This window comes from Gadus macrocephalus, chromosome 10 (genome assembly GCF_031168955.1).
Source record: "Gadus macrocephalus chromosome 10, ASM3116895v1".
NCBI lineage: Eukaryota > Metazoa > Chordata > Actinopteri > Gadiformes > Gadidae > Gadus > Gadus macrocephalus.
The window spans coordinates 20,554,548-20,563,480 of record NC_082391.1 but is presented as its reverse complement, the minus strand read 5'-3'; the positions used below and the strand labels follow the sequence as shown (position 1 = coordinate 20,563,480).

At 39.3% G+C, this 8,933-nt stretch overlaps 1 long non-coding RNA gene across 1 annotated transcript; it reads right to left on the bottom strand.

Moving 5' to 3' along the window:
- Window positions 1-2,847: 2,847 nt before the first annotated feature.
- Window positions 2,848-5,532, bottom strand: LOC132466114 (uncharacterized). Its single transcript, XR_009527743.1, has 3 exons — window positions 5,311-5,532; window positions 3,281-5,178; window positions 2,848-3,122 (listed from the first exon to the last, which is right to left on the bottom strand). It is a non-coding gene; the product is annotated as an uncharacterized LOC132466114 (long non-coding RNA).
- Window positions 5,533-8,933: the final 3,401 nt, after the last annotated feature.

Below are 8,933 nucleotides of genomic sequence, written 5' to 3'. Positions count from 1 at the left end.
TTACGCGACATGTTAATTGTAAAGAATAATACCTTGAGGCTACTGTTTGTTTGTTTTTATCCCTGCGTCACCCGGAAGTGACGATTCTGTCGACCAATCAACAGAGGTGTAGCTAGAATTCCAGGGTACCCTTTCAGGCGTCTGGTCTCGTTTTGGGTACCGCAACGGAGGAGTCCCTAGAATGGGGTCGGAACGGGTACGGCAAAGTCCGGGTCACGCCCACTTTTGGCGGTGGAAACGCGATCCGACCCGCACCTTTGCGATCCGATCCGTTCCGCACCCTGCAGTGGAAATGCGCCACTGCAGACTATGCTAATTAGAGCATAGTCCTCATCCACACGGGCTTGAGTGTCTTTTTCATTAAGCTTGCATGCATTTTATGGGGCCAATTCTTATCTAGTCTCAAAACACATTTTCCAGTATCCAGTTTCTTGGTTGCAGTATGTAAAGAAACGCCAAGAAACGCTTTGCAAAATATACAACCACGGTTAACAGCTTATAGCAAATCGGCTAAGATTAAAATAAACGGTTGAATATTAATAGGCAGAATACGCAGTGATAGAACTAATTATTGCGTGAATGTGTAAATATATCTCACTACGCAGCATGTAGAAACTTATTTTGTGTACCTGTGGCAAAAAAAAAGGATATTGTCAGCACGTTATCAACACCTCTCACGCTCTTGAAACCTGAGTGGAAAGTTTGGTTTAAATATAGACTGAGCACAACACATTCTAGCCACAGTAACGCAAAACGTTCCATAAGTCAATAGAGTTGATGGGTTGGTTATGAGAAGCAAGTCTAGTACAGATGGAAGGTGTGTGTGTGTGTGTGTGTGTGTGTGTGTGTGTGTGTGTGTGTGTGTGTGTGTGTGTGTGTGTGTGTGTGTGTGTGTGTGTGTGCGTGTGCGTGCGCATTCATAACATGGTTTTGCACTTTCTTTGTGTTTCTTTGTCTCCACAATATCTGCAAATTTTACATTTATCTGTATATATTTCATTCATATACATTTCACTGATGCAAGATTAAACTTTGAAGGGAAGAGCAGATATTCATGTTATTTAAACGATAATGACTTTCCATGAACACATTTTATTTCATATAATTGATTGGATATCAATCACAGAACAGAGAGAGGAAATTAGGATCTGAGGTGCCTCTCTCTCTCTGCCAAAGAAATCAATGAAAATAGGTTTGTAGCAGGAAACTGAACATCTCGAAGGAGGGTGTATGGAAGGTCAGTTAAGCCCACTGCTTGTGAAACCCAGACTCACGGAAATGCGTGACACTGTCACGTCATTTAATCTACCGGTATTCATTCGTGATCTTGGACACTCAATTTCCCGTGCCAAAAGCACACATTTAAAACTCATTCTAAAAAGCAGAGATGAAGCAGCTACCTTATTTTCCCACGCGGTTTGCCTACAGAGCAGGGCACCTGCATTAAATATATCCGTGAAGTGCCCAATTTCTCAGAATCAGAGGTGAAAGTAGAAACGGGTAGCCAATAGCTGTCATACATTTAGAAAATGTTGCTTTTTGCCACGAAAAAAATTTAATTACATGTCCCAGATCACGATGAATGGATTAAATGATGTGACAGTGTCACGTATTTCCGTGAGACTGGGTTGGCTTGTGCCTGGACAGCAGAATTCATACATCCTCACAGAAGGAGAATAGCTTACCTAAAAATCTGTCAAATCTAATTTATTACAATTCAAGTTCTATTAAGTTTGTCAAAATGAGGTTTAATATTGAAATAAATTGCCTATTATACTAATTTGGTTTTGAGTTCATTCAGTAATAAGACTGAATGAATTCATTCAGTAATAAGACACAACTCTGGCGCCACCTAGTTGTTTTGCATATACATTACTACTGCCAACATTAGCTGGCGCAGACGTACTAAAGAAGTGAGTCCATTTCTGACATTTAAATGCATCGGCTAGAGACGTAATCATTTTGTCCCTCAATTTCCCGGCACTGCCTTTACGTTTTTTACCGTGGCTTTCAATTTTGAGGATGAATGACACTACTTCAGTTCCCCGCACAAACAAACAGCAAGTCGCTCTTGACGTGCTGCCAGTGCTATGAGTAGCATCCAGCTGCAGCGCCGGGGCCGGGGGCGGGGTCTGTGGCTTGGCAGGGGCCAGGCAGCGGCCAGGCAGTAAGCAGGATTTATAAAATCCCAGTTCACCATCTTACCTGGGTACCTCTGAAATGACTGACAAACCTAATTTTAAAGAACTGCTGCAGGAGGAATTACTTTTTGTATAGTGATTGTTTACGCATTGAAGAGCATCCAAGCTCATATAGGCCTATGTAAAAAACAACATGAGCCACCTTCTCAGAACAAATATGAAAACACTGGCCAACAACTTTTCCTCGTGTTTTCTTGAATGAAGCTCCTAAGCTCATTTTAGTACAAAAGGTTGTGCTATTCATCATCACCATAATGGAATGTCAAGAGAGGACTGACTGCAGGCTACAGAGTGGAATCTAAAGGACTATAGACCTAATACAATGTAGAGGCCACAAACCGTTAAAGTCTGATCGTCACAAGCATCTCGGGTTACTGTGCCATTTTTGTTTAATAATTGTTCTCAAGTAGGCCTAATGAAAAGTCATGAAGTAACTTTTGGCAGGAGCATTATATCAAAGTTCACCAATACAGAAAAAGCTCAATGCTAATGCTCAACATAAACTGAAAAAAAACTCTTTGCCCCCCCCCCCACAAATAAATGTTTCTTAAGTTGCTGTTTAACAGAAAGTGTCATTGCCAATATACATTTTCATTGTGCTGTTTTTTGTCTGATTACAAAAACATCTAAATCCAACAGCTTCAGGCATTGTCTTGTGTTGTTGTTTTATTCTGCATAGAAAAATTGAGGAACATTATCGATGTTAACTTCCTATTTCATTCTTGTCAAGTCTATGCAAAGCCAATAATATACAAGCATACATCTCTCCACATTGAGCCGTTTCGCACACGAGAGATGTTGGCAGGGTAGGAGGAGGAGTTGCGAGGGTTGGTTGTTGCGGGGAGTTAGGCCAATAGCCTGACCAATCATCATTGTACCTCCCTCCTCTGTCTCCTCCCACGGATCCACTGCCTTCCTCACCTGCAATATTGTGGACAGCAACAGACAGCAAGTAATCATGAAGTGTGTAATCCTATCAACAAATGGTGGTTTAAATAAAACAAGATGAATGATTTCAGTTTGTCAGCTATGCCATTTAAACCGGAATCATTAGGAAGCTCATCTGTGAAAGTCCTTACTGTCCATGAAGTCAGTGTCCTGTCCAGCCTGCGCTGGTCTCAGTTTGTTGGCGGCCAGCCTCAGCTCACTGATCAGCTGTGTCGTCCTCCCGTCACCTCTGGCAGCTACCTGGCCAAACAGGACGAAACACAACAAAGGCGTCAACAATGGGGACAATGTTGGATCAATGTCATGTTGTTTTTACAAACAGTGTCTTACTTCAAATAGTAGTATTGTGTAGAGTTATTGTATATTGTACATAACATGTGGCCATATCATTCAGTTCCCCCAGTACCCATAAAAAAATCTCTCTTCACAAACACAAAAATCCCCTTTCAGGTTCATTCAGTGATAGGAAATGCGTGTGCATTTCATGCTTGGTTACTGAATAACCGCAGCAGCACGTCCTGTTGACCTTGAGGCAGGTCGATGGATGTTTCAGAGAGCTGGTGGTGCGTCTAAAACAGAGACGTATAGCCACAGTCCTCGCCCCTCAGCTCAGCCCCTGCTTGGGGCGATGCTCTCGGTTTCCACCACAGTGGTAAAAATAACAAGAAGGAAATATGTAGGTGTCTTTTATGTGCTTTTTCAGAATCAGGCTTTATAGGCCAAGCCTCTAAGGTTTTTAGAGGCTTCCATTTCTTGAAGCTGCTTAAATTTAAATTTAAATTTTTAAATAAATTTAAATTTTAAATATGCCTTATGAATATAAGAGCCAAATCGGTTGCATCCCGGTGATATCCTCATTTTAACTCCGTAACTACATAACTGATACCTATTGCATATGATACAACTGTTTTTACATCTTATATACACACAAAATATGAAGTTATGAACTATACAGCACTACAAATTGTTTTATTATAATAAAAATATTACATTGTTTTTTAATCTAAATACAGATTGTTATATAGTATCTTTCAGGTGAGGATATCATAGTTAATAGTGATTATTCAGCCATTCTTTGATAAACACTGATGTAATGTCTATTTAAAAAAAAGTATGAGGGATTCACTTTTTTTGTACATAGAAATGTTCCAATTGATGTTCCAATTCTTGTATGCATCAACACCTCAGAAGTGCACAAACATCAGTGGAAGATTCATCTTTGCAGTTCATCAGATATACAATAGGAAATCAATCAATTCATTAAATTCCATTATTAACAAAAAATTTAGAAAAAAAACGTTTGAAAATGAATGAAAATTTTTACAGCGACACAAAAACATTTGGCAAGGACACACATTATGTCTAGAACCAAAATGAGCCCAAGCTACAATCAGGTGGATAGATATGAATGTGCTCTGTGCAACTTCAGAAACTGAAGCATTGTATAACAACCAATGCTAAGTGGCAGTTAATACTACAAGCTAATGAATAATAGCGCTTTAAGTGTTGCTTCCTATCATCTCTCTCGCTATTGTTGAGTGCTATCCGAGCATTGTCCTAATGTTACTGTTAACCTTATCTTCTCTCAACGTATTCTAAGCTTGTACTTTTAACATCTTTGGAAATATACTTCACATGCAAATCACAATATTGAGGAATTCAAACTATATTTCGACCAGATCAATGGATTTCATTGGCAGGTTTCTCTCACAGCAGATAACAGTCTCTTCTGGGTCATTCACTGATCGTCTTCCCTCACACTCCAATGAATCAAGGAATCCGTTTTCTACGTCCCAAAACAGGGTTTGCAAACGTCAGAGAGGACTCACAGTTTAAATTAGTCATGACATGGTACATATTAGTAGTCATCTATCCCCTGTTTTGGCTTGAAGTCTTACAAATATAAAATGAAATGTACAGCAATGTTCAAATGGTATTTTGTTCCTCATGTAATAAATGTTACCCGTTACCTTTTTAAGTGCCTCGTGGCACATAGGGCCTTTACAGAACCTTTCCGTTTCTCTCTGTCCTGTAATGTAATAAATACTCAAGTATAAATAAGTATATATAGAAGAAAACACACCCTAAAACATGGGTGGGATGCTCCTGATATGAGGTGATGAATGTGTGAATGTGCTGAAGTGTTACAATGCTCACTAACCTGTAATGTATGATTAGAATGAGGATTAGAACCACAACCAGAAAGCAAGCCAACAGAATCCGATGCACCAACATCACTAAAAAGTTGTGATCTAGAAACAGACAACAATGGGAATCATGAATCTGTTGATTCATGTCATATTTTGTACCATTACATTCACGTTAAGTCATGCAAGATACAATGTATAGACTAAAATCTAAAATATTCTTTCAGTATATTCACAAGTGATTAACTTCAGTGTATATTATCTTCTTAATTAAATATTTTCCAAATAAACTGAAAGTAGGAAGTAAAATATATTGACCTGTTATATCCATCTTATTTCGAAACACGTCCAGCTTAGTTCCATTTCCAAACACAACTGCCCCACATGCTGCCAGGGCACAGTAGTAAGTCCCAGCATCAGAGGAGTCTACATTGTTCTTGGGGAGAGTGTAGACACAGCTCTGTGGAGCAGACGGAGGCCCAGAACTATTCTGACATTCACCAGTCCTGTTACCATTCATGTAAATGGCAGCAGGGTGAGATGGTCCTGATCTGAACCAGTACACACTGGGTTCCCCTTGGCACTGGTTACTGTGGTCCGTCCTCTGGGAGGTAATAGAGCACTGGAGAGCCACAGGGTCTCCCAGCTGAGCTGATGCCATCACAGGCTGTTGGACCACAGCCTGGGAGACAAACCTCTGGTCATTGGGATCTGAAATAATATAAGTGAAATAATATAATCATCTTCAAAACTGAGAAAAAATATATCTTTGGGCTACTTTCAGATGATAATATAGAAAACAAGTAGAACTGGATATCTTACCTTTGACCGACAAAAAAAGTCCACTCCAATTCTTTGAATAATGATCTTGGCAGAAATAGTTTGCTTCATCTTCTTTACTCACAGATCTAATGTTCAGATCCATGTCTGGTGCTGCTGCAGTGAAACTTGAATTGAAAGCGGGGCCAATTTCACTATATTCACCCACTATTAAAGCAACCTTTTGGGGAACAAAAGGTTGCTTTAGGGTACGCCTGAAAGGGTACCCTACTTTCCTTTTCAGCACCACAATGTAAAGTAACAGTATCTCCAAGTATTGCTGTTTTCAAAGAGACGATACGAGGAACCCCGTTGGTCTCAATCATCGCTGAAAAAATAGATAAAACCATTTATCCCATTCAGGACTGTGCAAAAATGAATTGCTGGTAAATGATTCCTTCCAAATAAGTTAAATTTTGTATTTCTAACAAAAAAACACAGTATACTGCAGAAATGACTAATTCAAACAATTTAGGAATTATACTTACATGACCCAATAAGAATTGTCATAGCAAAAAGTCTTGCCAACATTGTTGCGTTTCGGTGCTCTACTAGTGCTGTACTGACTCAAGTGAAAGATTTGTCCTTAAAACACAGGCATTACATATCCTAGATCATCAGTGATTGGCTGGAACTTAAGGACACAGAGCAGCAAGGCTACTGCACAACACAGAAAACTATAAGAGGAGATCACATTTAATTTCAGTCAAAACTGAACACTGAAAACATGGCATTCGCATTGTTTTTAATCACATACTACAAACATTGAAAGCCAGCATTTATTTCATTTGTTTCCCTAAATGTACGATGAGGAGAAATTCTGTCTACCACATTTTTGTGTTTTTTTTCAAATATTTTTCACCAATTTTGTGATACCGATTGAATCTTCTGCTATAATTCAACCCCTGTTACCTTTAAGTTAAATAACTGACAGTTTTAGGAGTAAAAATAAATATTGTAATAGTAATGCAGTCTAGATTTTGGCCATGTGATCCAAGCAAGAGTAATTCTCACCGGCTATATAATATTTTGGTGTGTGTGCATGATGTAAGTGTTTGTGCGAGTACAAGATGTAAAAAAGAAGAGTTCATCAACATAAACGATAAATAATGATTGGCTTCTGAGGCACGGATGATGCTGCCTTCATAGTGTCTAGTCACGTGATCTAATGCTGTGGCCTCAATGCTGTGGTTTTACTGGCAAAGCATCTGAGGTCTCATCCTGTGCAGGCTGTGCCAGCACTGTGGTCTGAAAGCAGCTAGTAACTGAACCAGAGATCTTTACATCTCTCTGCTAGACACAGCTCTGTGGAGCAGACGGAGGCCCAGAACTATTCTGACATTCACCACTCCTGTTCCCATTCATGTAAATGGCAGCAGGGTGAGATGGTCCTGATCTGAACCAGTACACACTGGGTTCCCCTTGGCACTGGTTACTGTGGTCCGTCCTCTGGGAGGTAATAGAGCACTGGAGAGCCACAGGGTCTCCCAGCTGAGCTGATGCTGACACAGGCTGTTGGACCACAGTCTGAGAGACAAACCTCTGGTCATTGCCATCTGCACGATTAAAAACAAGATTTATCATCAAATTAATCAACTGCTCCTAATGAAATTGCTTAAAAATATTTTGGCTTATGAGCAAGACAAGCAAAATGTTGTAATGGATATGTTACCTTTGACGGTAAAAAAATTGCCGGTTTTCCAATTATTCTTACAGTGAGTTCCTTGGTTACAGAAATAGTTTGCTTCATCCTCTTTATTTATATCCCTGATTATCAGATTAAAGTCAGCTCCCACTCCTACTGTGATTCTTGAATTAAAGGATGGATAATAATAACTTTCATAAAGCAATCACTTGGGGAATGAATTCAAGAGATTGCTTAAACCTGTTTAAAATAAATATAGATTCGTTCAAAGCACCACAATGCAGAGTGACAGTATCTCTGAGGTTTTCTGTTTTCAAAAAGACCAATCGAGGAACCCCTTGGGTCTGAATACGCACTAAAAAGTAAAGAGAAACAAACAAACAAGATTTAATAATTATTTGACAAACACTAAAATTGAATCTAATCAGATTCTGGCCAATTAAGAGAATTCATTAATTGTATGTCAGCCTTGTTCAGAATCTTCCTTTATGTTTTAAAGATTTCAGAACAATGTGAGCATCAAAAGTTTCTAAATAAATCCTTAAGTCATAGTTAACCTATCTAATTGTAAGAAACCATACCTTTCTGTTTCACATGCCTAATGCTATATCAGAAGACCCCCTCTTGAGCCCACCTTGTTGATGATACTTTTGTTTGTTTCAGGCTGAATGTTTTATAACCGCCAGTGTAGATTTGCAGTTCATGCAACAAGCCCAAAGCATCTAGTGTGACTTCCTTTTAGAGAGGCGAGGGCTGTTGCTGGCCATGCCGTTGCCTTTAACACACCATAAAACTTTTTAACTATAAACTGTCTGTGTGCGTGCGTGCATCCGCGTGTGTGTGTGTGCGTGTGCGTGTTTGTGGTCATTAATAACAGGGTTTTGCACTTTCTTGTTGTCCTCAAAATGTCTGCATGTTTTAAACTAATTTGTATATATTTCATTCATATAAATTTCAATCTTACATGATTTAATGGTACACATTGAAGGGAAGAGCAGGTTTTCATGCTATTTAATCGTTGCTGACTTTATCTTACGAAGCATTGAGGAGGTCAGCTCATGTCCTTTCCGCCAAAGGTGTGAGGGCAGAGTAATTAGGGTCTGAGATGTCCCTCCCACTGGACCAAACCAATAATTGAAAATAGTAACTCTGAATATTTCGAAGAAGGGTGTA